We start from the raw sequence: 21,573 nt of genomic DNA, 5'->3' as shown, positions 1-21,573 counted from the left end.
ATAAGGTTGAGGCGGTGTGCCTGGGTGGCTCAGTCGATTAAACATCTGCCTTCTGCCTTTGGCTCAGGTCATGCTCCCAGCCAGGCTCCTGGGATTGAGCCCCACATTGGGCTCCCTATTCAGTAGGGAGTCTGATTCTCCCTTTCCCTCTGCCCGTGCTAAGGTACGCTCTCTCTCTCTCTCCCAAATAAATAAATAAAATATTTTTTGAAAAATGTTGAGGCCCACTGAGTTAAATTCATGACGGTACCATTGTTTGCTGAAGAAAGGAAGGGGTTCTGAATAATGTACACAATACATAATGACATACAAAACTACTCATTTCTTCACCTGAGCCCAAATCAACTTGTTCGTGTAAAGAGAATAAGACTGAACACTGTAAACCCTATAAAAAGGCCTGGAAGAGCTGAGAACAGTTTCTGTCTTGTTGAGAGAGAGACTCCTGAACCCCTTAAGCCATTAAAAAGTAAGTATTCTTGATACTTTCCCAATTCCTATTCAGGATGCATTTGCTGCTGCCATTCACAAATGTTAGTTGGACGTTGCTAATCCATATCTACGTTTTAAAATTGCAACCCGATCAAATGGAGGTCAAGCAGCATGGGTGATAAAGAATTCACCGGAGGCAGAATAAAGGAGATAGTTTATTGAATGTCCTGCAAGGGAATCGCGGGAAGGAGAGCAAAGGAGAGACTGTCTGCCACGAGGCAGTGGTAGAGGGCTGCAGTTAAGGGGGGAAGTTAAGGGGTATGGGAACATATGGAATTTTCCTTTTTTGGCAGCTGTGCTGGCTGTAAAGTAACCCATTGGCCAGCTAGAGTTTATGGTTGTTTTGGCGTGGGTCACCTAAGGGGTCTGTTTGCACTCCACTCAGGGTCACTGGGGCCCTCCACCTTACTCAGGTGTCCATTGCTCAAGTGCTGGTTGCCTAAAAGCGGCCTCCATGTTAACATGTTGTAAACCTCTTGTTATTGGAACAGCTTTTGTACAGATGGATAATCAAAACTGTCCACCTCTTTCTGCCATCTTCCTGGGCCACCATATGGTGTGCATAAATGTCCTGGCTGAGGCTCTAAGGAGCATAAAGAATGCCCCAAAATTCTTATGCGGTCGTGCTCCAAAGTCACCCTCCAGATTCCAGCTGTGATGATGAAGCATGGTTACATGGACGAATTTGAAACCACTGATGATCGCAGAGCTGGAAAAATTGTTGTGAACATTATAGGCAGGTTAAATAAGTGTGGAATGATCACCCCCAGGTTTGATGTACGACGGAAAATTCTAGAAAAATGGCAGAATAATCTGTTTCTGTCCCATTACTTTGGTTTTAGGTATTGACCATCTCAGCTAATATCATAGACTGTGAAGACTACAAAAATACACAGGAAGGAAAATCTTGGGATTCTTTTTCTAAGGATCTGAAAATACACATGTGAAAATAAAATGCCTCAATGGAAAACAAACAAAATTTTTCAGTATAAACAATGCCTCCCACACTGATCACCACACTTGCTCACAGAACATCTTCTACATAACTGCCCATGCAAAGAGAAGTCAACCAATTTGCCATATTCCAGGCACTTGGGAAAAATGTCTTGAAGAATACAAAAATTAATATTTTCCCAGGCTCATACTCCCCTTGATATTAACAACCTTCAATATTTCTTTTTTTTTTCTTTTTTTTTTTTTTTTAGATTTTATTTATTTATTTGACAGAGAAAGACACAACAAGAGAGGGAACACAAGCAGGGAAAGAGGGAGAAGGAGAAGCAGGATTCCCACTGAGCAGGGCTTGATCCCAGGAACCTGGGATCAGGACCTGAGCCAAAGGCAGACATTTAACAACTCAGACACCCAGGCTTCCAAAAAACTTCAATATTTCAAGGAAATTATATCTCATCTCTTCTTCATCTATTTTCCCTCTGAATTCTTGTTAAACTGTGATGCCCAGTGGATCTTTGTTAGTGTTCTAATGCTAACTAGTTTATCTTATAGGTGGCTACTTAAATTTAAACTAATTAAAGTTATTTATTTATTATTAGTTAAATAATAAATAATTAAAATCAATTATGTGGCTATTTACATTTTAAATTGACAAAAATTTCACGAAATTCCATACCTCAATCACACTGGTCAGATTAAAAGTGCCCAGGAGTCATATGTATCTATGTCTGTATACTCCACAACACAGCTGTCCATCATCGCAGAAAGCTCTATGAAACAGCACTACTTGAAAGTCACTCTTTATTTTTCTTTCTTCTTCTTTTTTTTTAATCAGAAAGTTACATTTTGGCATAAATTAAGTGAATTTTCAAAAACCTAGAGGTTACCAGCGAGTTTGAAACACATATTCAATCCCAAAATCTAAAAGAACATAATTCCAAATACCCATAACCAGAGCAACTGAAAACAATAAGCCGAAACAGGACGTATGAATCCTTTTCTACTGATTGCACACCAAGTCATTTTTTAAGATTCAGATGTCCTAGGTGCACCTGGCTGACTTAGTCAGTAGATCATGCAACTCTTGAGCTTGGGGCTGTAAGCTCAAACCACACATTGGATGTAGAGATTACTTAAAGTTAAAAAAAAAAAAAAAAATTCATCTGCCCTAGTAAGGCTTTCCTGACTCAGTCCAATCCCCCAGGATCTTCAAGGAAATAAACACTATCTCTCTCACTGACTTCTGTGTATGGGTCCAGCAAGGCTCCCAAATTTAAAAAAGAAAAATTTATTCTACATAACTGTCTCTACCTCTGTCTCTAAGAGCTTTAAGAACAGGCACCTGATCCCATGGGTCATTATAACCCCAGCCCACGTTACCTAGTAGGGGCATAATTTAAAAAAAAAAAAAAAAAATTGATAACATCAGGGACACCTGGGTGGCACAGTTGGTTAATCGTCTGACTCTTGGTTTCAGCTCAGGTCATGATCTCAGAGTCATGAGATAGAGCCCCATGTGGGGCTCCACACTCAGCACAGAGTCTGCTTCAGATTCTCTCTCCCTGTCCCTCTGCCCTTTCTGCTCTTGCTCTCTTCCTCTCTCTAAAGTAAAGAAATAAATATTTTTCTAAAATTAATAATAAATAAATTAATTTAATGTATAAACTGACTACATCAGCTACTGAGCAACTGCATGTGCCAGGACAGGAGCAGTGCTAGATCCCTGAGCTCTGGCTTGATTACAATCCAGTCCCACCCTCCACAAGCTCATAATCAGGCATTGATTTCCTTAAATCAGACTTAAAATGTTATACGAACTTATTTAGTCTGGCTCTGCTCCGTCAGATGAAGAAAGTGTTCCACTTCAGGCTCCTTGCTTGGCAGAGAATCTCTCCTCCCTCTCCCTCTGTGGGGTCTCTCTCTCGACCCTCCTCAAATAAATAAATCTAAAAAAGATTTTTTTTAAGATTTTATTTATTTATTTGACAGAGAGAGACACAGCAAGAGAGGGAACACAAGCAGAGAGAGAGGGGGAAGCAGGCCTCCCGCTGAGCAGAGAGCCCAATGCAGGGCTCAATCCCAGGACCCTGAGATCATGACCCGAGCCAAAGGCAGACACTTAATGACTGAGCCACCCAGGTGCCCCTAAAAAAGTTTTGATAAAGAAGAACAGTCTTTGCTCTCTGAAAGGAAATTATTTTCTCAGGTATTTTTTTTCAACCTTTTCTCTTTTTCAACAATTTGCAAGAGGAATGGAAAATTCAATATATAAAAGTATTAGGAGTGTTGAAGTAAGCAGCCATCAGACATGATTTACAGTAAGGTTGGTGGGGTTGGGGAGGACTTGGCATCATCTGAGACATGAGTCTTACACTTAAAGTTTCAAGCAAGTCCCCTGAGGAGCTTGGGAAAAGGCCACTGGGATCCAGTGGGGCCCAGGTGGGGCCTGTGACAAACTGCCTGGTGATGTTGCTGCTGCTGGTTCTCAAACCACAGATGGAGGCAAAGAGGAATTTTCAGACCATAGACTACCACCTTCAGCCGCAGGCTGGAACTTGCTTTCCCTACCCACTGTCCGCTCTCTGCCCCTGGGAACCCATGCCAGCTTACTGGCTGCTCCCCCCAGGTACAAAGCTGAACATGCCTTGCCACACACATGAGGCACACACACATGCACACACATCCACACACATTTTCCTTTTGTTGTTCTCCTTGCCTAGTATGCCCTCAACATGAATCTGTGTCAGGTACCAGTGCCAGAATGACAACTGTCAAAGAGACCCACCACAAACAGCCCACTGTCTAGCAAGAGATCCAGTGTTTAAATGTCCAATTATAATACACTGTGCTAAGTAATGCAACTGATAAGCAGGGGTGCTAGAGGAATATGTAAAAAACACAAAAACAAAAACAAACAAGCAAGCAAAAGGCCCTTACCTTTAGGAAACAGACTGTTAATCTATGTTGGACATCACTGGCACTATTCATAGTTTACTAATAGTTGGGTAATCAGCACATCTAGAATCATCTTTCACTGCCTAAGTCCTGTGTATATAGTGAATGTTACACAGTATACCATGCAGGTCTGTTTTAATTGAATTCAATAAAGATATGAATACTTTGTTTGGCTGGCATATATTAAATTATGATACAAAGGGGGACAATGTCCCTTCTCAAGTCACGGGTGGTCAGAGGGGTCCCCAGAGAAGTCGGCGTCAAAGCTGAGACTTCACTGGTTGGGGAGCTCCCTGACCCTGGCCACGGGAGGAAGAGCACTGCAAAGAAAAGGATCAGCTGCTTTAAGGTCTGGAGTCAGACATGGGGTGACTTGCAGGAACACATGTGTTTCAGCGCTGCTTTGGAGCAGCTTGACCGGAGGGTGAGTCAGTGGCCAGGACTCAAAGCAGAGAGGAAAAAACCCCAGGTCTTATCCCACTGGTCCCACATTCTTACTGATCAGCTCAGTTTATAGTTCTTTCTTCTTCCACTGAATTTATTACATCAATAAACTTTACTGCTCATCAATATGTTACCTTGATTCAGGGACTTATGCTAATGTCTCTTTTAGACAAAAACCGCTTAGAGAAAAGGACAGCTGGATCTTTCCTTTTAACATCATTACACTGTCTTTCATGGATATGGTGCTCAGTTAATATTTCGTGGATGAAATTGCTCGAGCATTTGAAATCAAACTAAGTTGATCTTGTCTTTTATTCTTTAAAACATCTCACACTTATTTCCAATGCTCAGCACAGCCTATACATGTACTGATTGATTTTCTCAAATCGTTTCTGTATTTTCAGCAATACTGCTTTAAGCAGTAGGTCTTTCAAGTGCATAGTTATTTCCTGTTCCGACAGGTGGTCTCTTGATGAATTCTACCAGAGCATTCTGGGCAGGATACTATCGTTCCAGGTTGCAGTGTTGTCCAAGCTGCACCTTCCAGCCTGGGCGTCACCCAAAAGGATAAGAGCATCCGCGGAGCCCAGAGAAGGTTACACGTTCCCATTGCTCCCCTTCCCTCTCCTGCAGACTTGCCTCAGCCTCTCTCCTTCATGCCTTTTCCGTGAAAGGGCAGCAGAATTTATCTGCCCACCTTCCTCGTCCTGTTCCCCCCAACTGTGACCCCAGATAATCTGTCTCTGGATTGTTCCAACCCCAGTTCCTGGTAGAACCAGCTTCCCAGGGACTGTGTAAAAGCGTCTCAAAACCCTGCACCAGGGTCTTTTTGTTCACAAATGTTCTATTAACAGAATATTTTGAAGTCAAATGTGTTGTGCTGTTTTTTATAAGTAGTGCTTACTATGTACCATACACTGTTTTAAGAACTCTGTAACAGTAACTAATTTAACTTTCTGTAAAGAAGATGCTGTTTGGGGTGCCTAGGTGACTCAGTCAGGTAAGCGTCCTACACCTGATTTCTGCTCAAGTCATGATCTCAGAGTTATGGGATGGAGCTGCACCTGGGACTCTGCACTCAGCAGGGAGCCTGCTTCAGATTCTGCCTCTCCACAACCTGCACACTCTCTCACATGCACATGCACACACTCTCTCTCTCTCCCCAAAATAAAGAAATAAATCTTTTTTTTTTAAACCTTACATTCCTCTCCAACAGGGAAGAAAATAAAGTCACAGAGCTGGATCTATTTTTGAACCATACTGTCTCTTGCTTTTGCTTACAAAATGGTTTTGTTTTTTTTTTTTCAAAACAGTGGCTTTTATAAACATTCATTTCTTCTCTTTTTTTTTTAATTTTAAAGAAATCCAATTTTTTCTTTTTTTCTTTCTTTTAAGAATTTTTATTTATTTATTTGACAGAGAGAGAGAGAGAGAGAACACAAGCAGGCAGAGTAGCTGGTTGAGGGAGAGGAAGAAGCAGGCTCCCTGCTGAGCAAGGAGCCAGATGTGGGGCTTAATCCCAGGACCCTGGAAACATGACATGAGCTGAAGACAGTTGCTTAACCAACTTAGCCACCTAGGTGCCCATCTTCTCTTTTCTAAAATCCTGCCAAATGTCAGGAGAGAAAATACATACACCCCAAATTATAAAAAGAACGAAGAGGAGACAAGAAATTTCAGACAAGAAATGTCAGAAAATTGTTTAGATACGATGTGGGAGAAGGTAACTGACTTAGAAGGCCAGTCCATCCCAGGGAACTTCTCACAGAAGGCAAGGAGATGGTGCTGTTCAAAACAGGAAACTGTGTGAAATTCTGGACACAGAAGACCCAGACCCTAGGTCTGCCTCCCATTCTCCCATAACAGGAGTAGCTCCTTCCCACCGTCCCCTCCAAGACCAGAGCCAGGACCAGGCTGGAAGGGGATGTTCCCACATGGCGCGTCTGGTGCAGGTCCACCTGTGGGCCTTTGTGTTCGAGCCCTCTGCTGTTTCTCCTCTTAGCCATGCTTAGGGCCACCTCTCCCTCCATCCCCTCATCAATGGGAGATTAGAGTATTATTATTCTCTGATGAAAGTCCAAGAGAAAATATATCCAGATGGTGACATTTGGGAGTACACCAAGGAAATGATTGTCCCCAGGGAGCCTGGGTGGCGCAGTCATTAAACGTCTGCCTTCAGCTCAGGACATGATTCCAGGGTAGTGGGATCAAGCCCTGCATCAGGCTTCCTATTCAGCAGGAAGCCTGCTCTCCCTCTCCCATTCTTCCTCCTGTGTTCCCTCCCTCACTATGTCTCTCTCTGTCAAATAAATAAATAAATAAAATCTTTTTTTTAAAAAAGAAAGAAAGAAAAAGAAATGATAGTCCCCTATTTCTTTATAGTGAGGCTCATCAGGCAACAAGCCCCTACAATATGGCAGGACTTCCCACCAGCTCTTAGCTATGAAGGGACAGCTGAAGATCACCATGCCTTTGAAGAAATCCTTATATACAAAAATGACAACAGCAGTTAGAAATCTGAAAGAAAACAGATGGCACACCCAAATCTGGAATTTTAAGGATAACTTAACAAAGGGACAGTTGGCAAAAATAAACAGGGCTCAGGGTGAGTAAGTAGGAAGGAGGAGCTGCCAAAATCTGGAGAATGTAGTTGTATGGAGAGTCTAATCACCCAGAACTGTGGCTTTTGGTAGGAGAATCTTGGCGGTGGGTTGTCTGTGGGAGCCAAGACCCCAAATTCATTCTCTTCTGTCCAGCTTTCCCACAGGCCCAGCCCACAGAGATTCCAAAGGGCATAGGAGCCTGTTGTTGATACAGCCTCCTTGACAAAAAGCAGAGGGATGAATCTGAGTGACTTTGAGTATAGATTTGTGGGGCCAAGGGAAAATATTTATCACCAAGACTGAAACAAACAGAAGAGAGAGAGGAGAATAGAAAAGAAGCAAAAATAATACAGAGAAAAGAAGTCATAATAACCTCAAAGAAAGAAGAGAATATATACATACACTTCTTTTTTAAAGATTTATTTATTTATTCCAGTGAGAGAAAGTGCATGAGCAGGGGGAGGGGCAGAGGGAGAAGGGAAGCAGACTCCCTGCTGAGCATGGAGCCAGATGGATGTGAGGCTCAATCCCACAAGTCTAAGATCATGACCCAAACCAAAACCAAGAGTCAGACATGCAATCAACTGAGCCAGCCAGGTGCCCCAAGATTATATATTAAGAGATAATATATATTTTAAAAGATTAAAGAAGAGACCATGGATAGCACAATATCAGAACTGAAATTTTAAAAATCCAATGGAATACTGAAAGTTCAAGTCCAATAAATATCCAGAAAGTAGAATAAGAATGTAAATATATAGAAAGTAGGAAATAAATAAGATAATTAGTGGATCAATTCAGACATTATAACATCTGATAAGTAGTACTCTGGGGAAAAACATAAAACAGAGAAAGGGGGGGTAAATAAAAAAAAATAATGCCAGAACAATTTCTCCAATGAGTTAGTGGCTTGAAAGGACCCAACACATACCCACCACAATTAATTTTTTTAATTCATACAAAGGTATATCATTGAAAACTTTGTTCCTTACATGTAAAGGGAAGATAGAGAGGTAAAGCAGGTAACAGTCCAAGGAAAAAACATTCAAATGTCATCAGATTCTCAAATACAAAGCTGGGTGTTACTCAACTTCAAAATTCCAATGGAACTCTACACCCAGTCAAATTATAAGTCAAGTATGAAGATAGAATAAAAACCTTTACAGACATGAAAAGACCAAAACATTAGAGTTCTCAGAAAACCTAGATGACTTTGAGTCTGATGATGCTCTTCAGATAAAAGACCAAAGGTGCAATCCATGAAGGAAAAAATGGATAAACTGCATTTCGTTCAGATTATAAACTTGTGCTGTGCCAAAGACAATGTCAAGAGATGAAGAGACAACTCAGAAACTGGGAGAAAATATTTGCAAAAGATACATTTGATAAAGAACTATTACTCAAAACACACAAGTAACTCCTAAAACACAACAACACAAAATTTGTTTTTAAAAATGGGCCAAAGAGGGGCGCCTGGGTGGCTCAGTGGGTTAAAGCCTCTGCCTTCTGCTCAGGTCATGATCCCAGGGTCCTGGGATTGAGCTCCACTTTGGGCTCTCTGCTCAGCAGGGAGCCTGCTTCCTCCTCTCTCTGTGCCTGCCTCTCTGCCTACTTGTGATCTCTCTCTGTCAAATAAATAAATAAAATCTTAAAAAAAAAAAAAAATGGACCAAAGACCCGAATAGACACCTCACCAAAGAATATGGCAAATAAGCAAAGAAAAGGTGCTCCATGTCATATGCTATCAGAGAAATACAAACTAAATGGGATGCCACACACAACCTATTACAATGACTAAAATTCAGAACACTGATGAGGATGTAGAGCAATGGGGATTCTCATTCATTGTTAGTGGGAATCAAAATAGTACAGTCACTTTGGGAGATTTCTTACAAAAAATCTGGCAATTTGTCAATTTCTTACAAAACTAAACATACTCTTTGCATATGATCCAGCAATCATGTTCGTTGATATTTACCCAAAGGGGATGAAAACAACTGTCCATGCATGCGGGTACTTGTAGCAGCTGTATTCGTAATTGCCACAACTTGGCAGCAACTGCAATGTCCTTCCATAAGTGAATGAATAAATAAATGGTGATATATCCAGACAGTGGAATAGTATTCAGCACTGTAAAGAAATTAACTATTAAGTCATGAAAAGACATGGAAGAAGCTTAAGTGCACATTACTAAGTGAAATAGGCCAATCTGAAAAGGGGACATACTGTATGATTCCAAATATATCACATCCTCAAAAAGGCAAAATTATGAGGACAGTAAAAAAGATCACTGTTGCTAGAGGTTTGGGGGTGGATGGGAAGGGGTGAATAGGCAGAGCACAGAGAATTTTTAGGACAGTGAAAGTGCTCTATATGATATTTGTCCAAATCCACAGAATTTTTTTTTTAAGATTTTATTTATTTATTTGACAGAGAGAGATCACAAGTAGGCAGAGAGACAGGCAGAGAGAGAGAGAGGAGGAAGCAGGCTCCCTGCTGAGCAGAGAGCCCGATGCAGGAATCGATCCCAGAACCCTGAGATCGTGACCTGAGCCGAAGGCAGCGGCTTAACCCACTGAGCCACCCAGGCGCCCCAACTCCACAGAATTTATAACACCAAAAATAAACTCTAATATAACAGACTGCAGACTGGGTAATTATGATGGGTCAGTGTGGGCTCATCAGCTGCAACAAATTTGCCACTCTAGTGATAGAGATGGGTAATGGAGAGGTTGTGTATGTGTGGAGGCAGGGGAATACAAGAAATCTCAGTCCTTTCCTCTGAGTTTTGCTGTAAACTTAAAACAGATCAAAAAAAAAAATCTTAATAAAAGAGAAAAAGCCAGAGAGAGAGAGTTCTGATACATACCTTCTCAGATTGCTACTGGATGGGGTGCTTCAGTAAACAAGGGAATCAACAAGAATAAAAGGAACATGGGATCCTACTACTGTAGAAACCTATGCAGAAAACTGATTCACGAAAAAAATTACCTAGTAGCGTGTTATTTAGAAATTTGGAGTTTCTAATGTAAAAAAAATATCTGGAAGGATTGAAAGAAGTTGTCCCTGGGGAGTAAAACTGGGATGACTATTTTTCAATATAACCCTCCAGGTACCATTTTAAAGCTATGTAGATATTTACTGCTATAAAAACTAAAATCAATAGATGATGTTTTATTTACTACCTTGCCTGTTTCTTCTATATTATCTCACTTAGAATGTCTCAGGAGCACTTCCCTTCCCTCCCAGGAGCTTGCCATCCACTCTTTTTTTCACCAGGCTCTTTCCAAATATCTTCTAACTGTCATATGCTGTGTTTGGGCAAAAGGATATAAAGATGTTAGAAAATTCTCACTCATGAAGAATTTCCCACATGATTAAGGAGATGAGAAATGAATGATTAAAGCATAATAAAAGAGACATACTAAGTTAGATGGCACAAGTTACAACTGTTACAGGAGGTAAGACATAAATTTGTGAACTGAGACAGTAAAGAAAACTTCAGGATAAACTGGGATCCACAGTGAGTATTAGTGTGTGGTTATGATCTGGTGAGAGAAAACAAGTAAATATTCAAGACTGAGCTGATAACCAAGCAAATATGAAATCAAGAATGACTCAAAGAATTGTGAGTAAATAATGACGGAGAGAAGTCACCAGAAGTGAGTTTAGAGGAGCACCTGGCTGGCTCAGTAGGTTAAGCTTCTGCCTTCGGCTCAGGTCATGATCCCGGGGTCCTGGGATCAAGTCCTCCATCAGGGTCCCACTGAGCAGGGAGCCTGCTTCTTCCTCCCCCTTGGTCTGCTCATCCTCTCTCTCTCGTACTCTCTCTCAAATAAATAAATAAAATCTTTTAAAAAGTGAGTTTAGAAAGATGAGCCAGAACTAGACAGGTAAGAGTCAGTAAACACAGGACTTGTCTTAGTGGGTGACAAGGATGCCCCCTAAAAGATTTTGACCCTGGTAAAATTATAGCAGTAGTTTGGGCAGATTGATCCAAGAGTTAAGCTCAAAATGGTCAGAAGGAGCAAAAAATCTTGAGGCATGCTCTCTTAAAATCACTGAAGCATGAAGTTCTTTTTTTTTTTTTTAAGATTTTTATTTATTCATCTGATACACAGAGAGAGAGAGATCACAAATAGGCAGAGAGGCAGGCAGAGAGAAAAGGGAAAGCAGGCTCCCTGCTAAGCAGAGAGCTTGATGTAGGGCTCGATCCCAGGACCCCGAGATCATGACCTGAGCCAAAGGCAGACGCTTAACCCCTGAGCCACGCAGGCGCCCCTAAAGCATAAAGTTCTAAGCATCTGGACCAGGATGAGTTACTGGACCTCAACTACAAGAGGAAAGTCCTTCAATGTGTTCATTCATCCTCACAACAAACATTTATTGTGCTCAGTGTGTCAGGTGATGCACCAGCTACCGGGGAAGCAATGGTGCTCTGCCAAGGAGCCAACCATCAACTGGACAAGAGACAACAAACAACATAAGAGATCTGGTCAGATTTTTATCCAACTGAGCCAGGCACATGGATGTTTGTCCATGAAGCTTATGCTATCAGGATAACGGGATGCCTATAACAAGACTAAGCACACCAATTGCTAGAAAACACTCAGAGGAGTATCTAACATAATCTTAGGAATGCAAGAAAACGTTCTAGAACAGATATCTTAAACTATTCTCATAAGCACAATTTCTGACATATCTGCGATTGGGATGGGTCTTCAAATTCAGAACAGGCCATAGTTTGATTGGGAACATTTTTTTCTTTGTCAGTAGCACATAAAATCATGGTGTATCCTGCAATCACATCTTAGGCTTATTGAAATGCGGTGTCCAAGCCAGGGTCTCTTCTTTCCAGAGATCTGCCTAACCATAATGGTCACCCAATCTGGTAAATTCCACTTCTAGAAGGACTTGCATCCACCCACTCCTTAGCATCACTCACCACCACCATTCCCTACTGTAAACTATATCAACATCCTTGTTCTGTTTCCTCTGCTCCAAACCTTGATCTCTCCCATCTACTACTCGCCCCTCAAACCAGGCAATCTCTCCAAAAACCAAATTTGCTTATGTTACTTTCCTTCAAGGCAAGGTCTAAACTCAATAGAATGGTGGTATACAAGGCCTTTTGAGTTCTAGTCTCCACCAGTCTGCTTCTCCACCTCCTCCACTCTTCAACTTGTTTAACTCCTAGTTTACTTTATAGACTCTAAGCACCATTAATGTTCAGTCACAGTTTTATTTCATGGAACATTAAGAAAGAAAAAGAGATTCTCAATCAAAAGGTGACAAGCCATCAGGCCAGGTTCTCTTGGAAAAAACCTCCAAGGAGATCTGAGTATAGAAGGTTGATTGAGGAAGGCTCCCAGAAAAATATAGCAAACAAATGAGGACAGCAGGACCCAGGATTGGGAGAAGTTAAGCGGCAATAGAGTTAGGGAACTCAGCATGAGTTGCCCTTCATGAAGGGAGCCAGAACTCTGAACTCCCGTGTAGACTAGTCACTGAATGTGGAGTGTAGCCTTGGGTGAGGGAGAACCTCCCAACAGCAGGGAAATCACAGAAAAGGACACCCAGCTGAGAGCTGTCCTCTATCACCACTCCAAGAAGATAGACTCAAAGGGAAGATCTGGGCAGCATCTACTTTACCCACTACAAATGACTATCAGATGTGAGATTGTGTGATGGTTTCTGATACCAGACATGCTAAGATAGGGAAAAAGTCAAATCAGTTAAACAGTGTATGTGTAATCCATTCCTTTTCTGCTTACATCATTTAGTTAGTTTGGTGACTTACAATAAATAATCTTCATGGTACAGAGAAGAAAGAGGTCACAATGATACACCTAGTTGGTTTTTTTTAACATTTTAATATTTTAAGTGTACAGCTCTGTAGTACTAAGTATGTTCACCTTGTTGTGCAACCATCACCATCCATCACCAGAACTTTTTCATCTTGCAAAACTGAAACTCTGTACACATTAAAAAATAACTTCCCATTTCCCCCTTCCTCCATCACTTGGCAGCCACCATTCTACTTGCTTTCTCTACCAATATGACTACTCTATGTTTCTCATATACATAGAATCATGTTGTATTTTTCTTCTTACAACCAACTTATTTCGCTTAGCATAATGTTCTCAAGTTTCATCCATGATAGAGCATGTGACAGAATTTCCTTCCTTGTTAAGATCAAATAATAATCCATTGTATGCATGTATCACATTTTTTTTATCCATTCATCCACCAAAGGACATTGGGGTTGCTTCCACCTCTCAGTTATTGTAAATAGTGCCGCTATGAACATGGGTGTGAAAATATCTCCTCCTGACCATATTTTCTATTATTTTGGATATATACCCAGAAATAAGATTGCTGAATCAAATGGTAGTTCTTTTTTTTTCAATCTTTTGAAGAACAGCCATCCTGTTTTCCATAGTGGTGGCACCATTTTACAATGTCACCATTAGCACATAAAGGTTCCAATTTATCTGCATCCTTTCCAATGTTTGTTATTTTCTGTTTGTTTGTTTTTTTTAATAGAAGTCATCCTAATCAGTGCAGGGTGATATCTCCTCATAGTTTTATTTGCATTTCTCTAATAATTAGTGATGTTGAGTAACATTTTATACGTCTTTTGGCCACTTGTATATTCTTTGGAGAAATATCTATTCAAGTCCTTGGCCTTTTTGATGGGTTATTTGATTTTTTTGGTTGCTGAGTTGTAAGAGTTCTTTGTATGTTCTGGATATTAACCCTTTATCAGATACATGATTTCCAAATTGTACTGTAAACTTTTCTACTTCATACTTTCTTGCTGCCTCAACAACCTCACAAAGAGGCTGTGAACACTTTGCCCAGGTGACCAGTTGCACCACTGTGATAAGGCTGGTCCCTGCCACAAGTTACTTTCTTATCCTCCCCTAACTGTAACCTAATGAGCTTCAAATGCACCAATGAAATCCCCTCATGCCTTTTGTTTGTCTTTTGTTTGTGTACTCCATCTTGATTCCCCAGTAAAGGCATTAGTGTCCTCAGCACCTCCATCTGCTAGGTTGAACTGGCTCCCTTGACACTCCCCCCATGTGGCCTTGCATGGCAAAGCATGCCTCTTGTCTCTAGGACCTGTGAATATATAAATCTTATTATCCTGCCCTCTCCTTGTCCCTTTTTGGTTGAACCTGGCTGACCATCTCATAAAAGACTGCAAAACACAATTACTTCCTTCCATTCCATAGGCAGTCTTTCACTCTGCTAATAGTGTCCTTTGACACACAAAAGTAAATTTGGCATGGTCCTATTTGTCTATTCTTTGCTTTTGTTGCCTGTATTTTCAATGTCATATCTAAGAAATCATTGACAAATCCAATGTCATGAAGATTTTCCCCTGTTTTCTTCTAGGAGTTTTATAGTTTGGGGTCTTACATTTAGGTCTTTAATCTGTTTTGAGTTAATTTTTTAATATAATGTAAGAAAATGATCCAGCTGCATTTTTTCACAAATGGATATCCCAACACTATTTCTTTCCCAACACTATTTGTTGAAGAGTCTGCCCTTCTCCCACTGAATGATCTTGGCACCTTCTCAAAGATCATTTGAGCATATATACAAGGGTTTATTTCTAGCTGTCTATTCTATTCCATTGTTCTATGTGGCTTTATGCCATACTATACCATATTGTACTATACTGTACCTTGATTTTGTACTCTGTTTTTGAAATCAGAAAGTATTACTCTCCCAACTTTGTTCTCCTTTTTCAAAATTACTTTAGGTATTCAGGGTCATCTGAGATTCCATATGAATTTTAGAATTTTTTTTCTATTTCTGCAAAAGATGTCACTGGGATTTCAATAGCACACCTACTTTTGAGCACATTGTGCTTACGGTTTCTATGAGGTGTCCACGTCAAGTAAGCAATTGATTTAGGACTCAGAAGACACTGAGGATGGAATCAGTCATCTTATATAGCATCCGCACTTTTCCAAGAAGCTTGAAATGACTGTTGCCTTCCAAAATAGCAGCAAGAAAAATAAATCCCAACAGAAAAGAAGCATCTATATTGTTGACATTTTTTTTTTTTTGCCTTTCTCTCCATCCATAAAAGTAAGATCATTTGGCCTGATTCTCCTCAAAGAGAAATGATAAGATTTTTCATAAATTTGAGGAAAGACACATTCTGTGAAAAATGGAGTTGGCTAACAATCATCTTTCTCCTCTTTCACCTGAGTGCAGCAATCCAGCACCCACACAGAGTTCCATGAGGTGACTCAGAGCCCAGCAGCCAGCTTGCCCAGATATTTCCCCAGTCCTACCTGAGCAGGACCATAGCCCCACCACCGATGCTCCTACCCCACCATTTTCAGGCAGGATAACAAAGACTGTGGGCTAACCAATGAAGTTCTCCACACCAGACACATTCAAGCTGGGATGCAGAATCCTAGGGCATTTATCATAGACGTGTTCCCAGCATATTCCAGGCAGGATTTTTTTTTTATAGGACATATTTCTAAATATTTCTAAACCATATACCAAGCTCTACAGAAAAATCTTATGCCAGGGCTCTATTCTTTTCTTTTCAAGCTGTACATCTCTCTAGAACACCAGATGGAGTAAAAGAGTTCAAGAGCATCTTTTTTTCAGGGCAGTATACTCATAAAGCTTACTTGCCATCAGCAATTAATTAATCCTTATTTTTCTATCAGCATCCAGAGGGTGGTTAAGTGTTGGCTAAAAAGTCTCCATCTCAACTCTTGCACTGGAGTCAGCAAGAGTGCTTACTTAAATTCTCGGAGACCACTTCATATCTACTGAGGTCTCAGGATAAGGCCCAGGAATCTGCATTATAAACAAACTCCTCAGGAGATTCTTATGCATATGAACGTCTGAGAGACACTGAACTAGAGCAAATAAAAGTTTTACCCAAAGGAATTCAACTAAGAAAATAATTATCATAATCATAGGATTATAATGATTCTCACATAGTTTCCAACATAAAATCAGATATCCATTCACACAGTAGGGCATTTTATAAGTTTAGGGTATGCTGATTCTCCATTGGACTCTTATATCATATTCCTGTTTAATTCTTTTAAAATGCAAAGCTTATTTTTTAAGGAATACAATCATAAAATAAACCTTGAGCTCTGTTACTTACTTTCTCTTTAAGATTGAATAAAATTCCCAACCCTATTTTATTTTATGATTCTCACACTTGGGAAATCCTTTACACTAGCTGTTAAAATCATTAAGCCAATGTCCTCGATTTAATCTTTAAGGTTGACCAGCCAACATTGAGTCACTGTAATCTTCTAGGTCAGACAGGAAAAGAATTGACGTCGTTACCAAATACCACTGCGTAAGTGTCTTTGAGAAAATGGCAGCCAAGTGTACACAGTTGGGTAATGAGATATGATGGGTAACAGTCCCTGAGCAGGTGAGCTGGAAGGCCTGGCACCTGGCATTCCATCCCTAACGATGCCCTTCTGTGAGCTGTCAAGGATCCATGACACACTTTCTCTGACATAACATATCTCAGGGAGTTATCAAGATGTTTCCTCTCTCCAGAAGATCAACCAGCCTATTAGGAATGATAATTTGGCACATGCTATGCTCAAGGGACAGAAGCAATAAGGGACGTTTCATACAAAGGGGCTTCCACCGTGAGCCAGCAATGTTGATCTGCAGCTAAAAACGGAGATGCATAAAAATAAACCTTCAACCTCTCACCCCGAACAATGAAGATGTTTTCCAGAAAACTGCACAGAATCTAAACAGCCTCAGAGGTCACAGTTCCTTTCTCCAGCTTTTACTTTTTAAAGAAGGAAAAGTTAAAAAGGAGGATCAGCTGACCTAGTTGGTTTACCTCACTAATCTGTAACACTGACTGCCCAAGAGACAAGTATAATACAAACTTGGCCAAACGTCTTGTTGGCTTATTTCTAGCTTTCAGAAACAAAAAAGTTATAATTAGCTATAATTTAATACGCTAAATTATTATGAATACTTCCCTGTCAGAAGTTAAAGTTAGTCTTCAACTCCTTTAAAGAGAGATGCCAGGATAACTCAGCTCCAGTCACACATTCATTCTCTCTCTCTCTCTCCCCCCTCCCTCTCTCTCCCAGCCCTCCCCAACTCAAGTCAAAGGGAGGGAAAACTGAGATGATTACCTGGGCATGAAGAGGGAGATGACCACTTTAGCCTAAATGACCCAGGGTCTGTGCCCATCAATGCAAGCAAACCCAGGAACCAGCTATAGCCCAGAAGGGTCAAACATTGAAGACAAGGCAAGTTTTAAGTTAATTCATGTCAAAATTAATTTTTTAAAAAATGTTTCCCTCTTACCCCAGGGTTTTGGATCAGTAAGACAGGAATATATGAACCGATGCCTACACAATGAATTATTGCACAAGGAGGGCTAAAGTACAGAGGGTACTGCCCCTCAACCTGCAAGGCCCCTATCAAAAGGAAGGGCAGGAGGTCAGGCACAGAATATCCAAGGCAGTGGGGCCCTTTGCTGATCTGTGTTTATATATCATGTCCCTGTCACTATTATTTTCCTATCACTGTCCCCAGATCAGCCCATTCCCATAAATGTCCCCAATCCCTTCCAACTTCTAACATCCTTATTCAAACGTCTGTGGTAGAAGGTGGCAGTGGACACATCAGAGCCACAGGTGGTCAGCAGGATTTGACCTTCTGGAGCATGAACACCAAACTCTTCAGCTCTGGGTTGTGTTAGCAGATCCCTCAAGGGAAGCACAGTCACCACTGCAGCAGCAGCAGCTTCTCACCTGAACCTGGACGCCGCCGGGGACGTGCTGAAGCACCTTATCTGCGCGGAGTCTTTCACAGAGGAGCAGCGGCCCAACTGCCTGCACAGTGGCCAAGCATCTCCCGCCAGGGCTTGGAGAAGCTCTTGGCCAGTAGCATCAGTGGTGGCTGCTGTCCCTTGTGCAGCAACCCTACCCGCATAACCAGCCTCACCCAGCTGACAGCCTGAAAGTGCTGAAGATCGTTGGTGCTGTTGGGTCAGTAGGACTGCGGGGCCGCTCCTGCGCGGGTGCCGTGGGCGGCGGCTGCCGGAATTGTGCTGTAGTGTTGTGCGAGCCTGGCCCGGAGACGGACCCCCACCCTCTGGCCCCCTGGCCACTCCCTGCCCAAAATGCAGGTGAGGGGCGGTGTCAAGACTTTGGAGAGAAGTCAACAGGAGTTTAGGGGGTAGTTGCAGCTGAAGGAGGTCGCCTTGGAAGGGGTCTCCAACGACCTTCAGGCAAGGCATAAGGCAGTTCTCCAGGAAGAGGGCCGGAGGAGCACTGGGTCCAGGAAGAGCTGACTCGCTCTCAAAAGTTCTTCACAGGCTCTTAGGCTGAGATCAAGAAATCCAGTAGTCAAGTGGTAGACGAGCAGACTTACCTGCTTACCATGGCAGAGGTGCAGGCTCTGTCTCGCTGTGACCACTTCCTGGCCAAGCTCAAGCAGGCAGATGGAGGGCTACCGGAGGAGAGAGCGGATGAGGAGGACCCAGAGCTCACTGCCGGCCTGCCTTGGGAGCTTACCCTACAGACCTTGGAGCTTCCTCAGGTTGGCTATGTGCCCCTCCCCACCCCAAATCAGGCAGGCTGTTAAAAAGCCCTTGAAAGGGGCTCCTGGGTGGCTCAGTCTGTTAAGCATCTACCTTGGGCTCAGGTCATGATCCCAGAGTCCTGGGATCGAACCCGGAGTCAGGTTCCCTGCTCGGTGGGTGCCTGCTTCTCACTCTTTCCCTCTGCCTGCTACTCTGCCTACTTGTGCTCGCTCTCTGTGTGTCAAATAAATTAAATTTTAAAATAATTAAATTAAAATAAATAAAATTTTTTTGGGGCGCCTGGGTGGCTCAGTGGGTTAAGCCGCTGCCTTCGGCTCAGGTCATGATCTCAGGGTCCTGGGATCGAGTCCCACATTGGGCTCTCTGCTCAGCAGGGAGCCTGCTTCCTCCTCTCCTCTCTCTGCCTGCCTCTCTGCCTACTTGTGATTTCTCTCTGTCAAATAAATAAATAAATAATCTTTAAAAAATAAAAAAATTAAAAAAATAAAATAAATAAAATTTTTTTAAAAGCTCCAGACAGTCAACATGGAAGATTCCTGGGTTTTGGAGCCTGCAACATCTGCTGCCTCCAACTCAGTTACACTTAGAGAGATGGACGAGTCTTGAGAAAGTGGTGGCCAGCCCTGGCTGTTGCCAGTATCCCACAGTGCCTCCTTCTCAGAAAGATAGGGACTAAGGCAGCGTTCCAGGAATGTTCAATCTTCAGTCAGTCTCTGTGTGGCCAGTCAAGGTGAAGAGCTGGTTGCTGACCGAGGCAACTACCGTATACAAATCTTCACTCAGAAAGGCTTTTTGAAAGAGATCCACAGCAGCCCTAGCGGCCTGGTTGTTTTGTGCTGAGCATCCTTGGGGCTGATCTGGCCAATCTCATTCCTCTCTCAGTGGTCATGAACTGCCATGGGCACCCTGGTGTGACTGGCAGCTACGACAGCTCCCTCAAGGTACACACCTTGGATGGCCACTGCATGCCAACCCAGGGGTATCACAGCCCCTCCACCTGGCCAGTTTGTGGTAACTGATTGGGAAGGTGGAGAGCTCTGGTGCTTCACTGTTGACTGAGAAGCAGGGGTGATCAAACGCTGCTGCCACTGTCTTGCCGTGTGGCCAGAGTTTGTCACCTGTGATGCTGAGGGCTCATCTGCTTCACCGGCTTGGGCCTAAAATCTGGAGAATTGGCAGAGTGAGCACCACCTGGAAGGTGGCTTCTCCATTGGCTCCATGGGCCCCAATAGGCAGCTGGGTTGCTTTGATAACCCTAATTTCATATTTCCCTCTTATTATAATGGGCTTCATATGTGACAAACTTTCTCTTCAATTCTGCTGCATTTAGTGTGCGTGCTCCAATGGGATCTGCTCCCCCTTTCATTTCCGACATTATATCGTGGGGCACCTGGGTGGTTCAGTTAGTTAAGTGTCTATCTTTGCTTGATCCCAGGGTCCTGAGATCAATCGTCAGGGTCCTGGGATCCAGCATCTCATCAGGCTCTGTACTTAGCAGGGAGCCTGCTTCTCCCTCTCCCTCTGCCTGCTGTTCCCCCTGCCTGTGCTCTCCTGCTCTCTCTCTGTCAAATAAAAGAATAAAATCTTACAAAACAAACAAACATCGTATCCCTGTGGCATGATGATTCTGGTGTCTTCACCTTCACCAGCATGAAATCTCATTCACTTAGTGCCATCAAGGGAGGTACACAGTCCTTTTGCGAAGCAGCACCTCTTGCTTCTAGGCGCTTTGTGCCATCTTGGATTGATCTTCAATTGCAGATGTGATAGAGAATGGATTAACTCTAGTTGTTTGGTGTTGAAGACTTTTGCCTGGAAATCAATTGCCTTTTACAGGGATGTATAGATTGGAATTACGTCAAAACACAGAAAGGTGGCAGTAAGCAAACACAAATGCAATACAGTCAGCAAACATGCTTGAATACTCTCTAGAGCTCATCATTTTTCAGCTTACCTCACTCCACTGACCTATGCTAAGAGCTGTCTGCAGAGCTGTACAACGCAGGCCAGGGTCAGCCAAGTGGGGAGGTGGACACATCTTGTTTTCATTAGCCAAAACTGTTGGGTCTTTATTCTATAGTTTCCTCAAGTGACTGAACAATATTTGGTTTTGAGATTTATTTCCATTCCTCTATCAATAATTAAATAATTGATAACCGTTTCTTAAAATAAATAAATAAATAAATAACATCTGTGGTAGAAGCTACATTCCACCTAGGTCCTTTTTTTTTTTTTTTTTTTTAAGATTTCATTTATTTATTTGGCAGAGAGACACAGCAAGAGAGGGAGCACAAGCAGGGGGAGTGTCAGGCAGAGGGAGAAGCAGGCTTCCCACCAAGCAGGGAGCCTCATGGGGGGCTCAATTCCAGGACCCAGGGATCATGACCTGAGCCAAAGGCAGACACTTAATGACTGAGCCACCCAGGAACCTCCCCCACCCTTTTTTTTTTTTTTTTTTTTTTTTTTTAACAACAGTCAACCCGGGCAAAAGAAATTCAACATTCTAGTTGAGGATGTAGAAATGAGGCTTGTCAGGGCTCT

At 42.2% G+C, this 21,573-nt stretch overlaps 2 pseudogenes; both read left to right on the top strand.

The window, feature by feature from the left end:
- The first annotated feature begins 1,042 nt into the window (after window positions 1-1,042).
- LOC132013105 (small ribosomal subunit protein uS8-like) lies at window positions 1,043-1,414 on the top strand (annotated as a pseudogene).
- A 3,192-nt stretch (window positions 1,415-4,606) lies between these two features.
- On the top strand, window positions 4,607-20,331 carry LOC132014533 (E3 ubiquitin-protein ligase TRIM32-like; annotated as a pseudogene).
- The last annotated feature ends 1,242 nt before the right edge of the window (window positions 20,332-21,573 follow it).

This window comes from Mustela nigripes, chromosome 3, assembly GCF_022355385.1.
Source record: "Mustela nigripes isolate SB6536 chromosome 3, MUSNIG.SB6536, whole genome shotgun sequence".
Classification (NCBI taxonomy): Eukaryota; Metazoa; Chordata; class Mammalia; order Carnivora; family Mustelidae; genus Mustela; species Mustela nigripes.
Note: the sequence above shows the minus strand (reverse complement) of the source record. Positions and strands in the feature narration are given on the sequence as shown.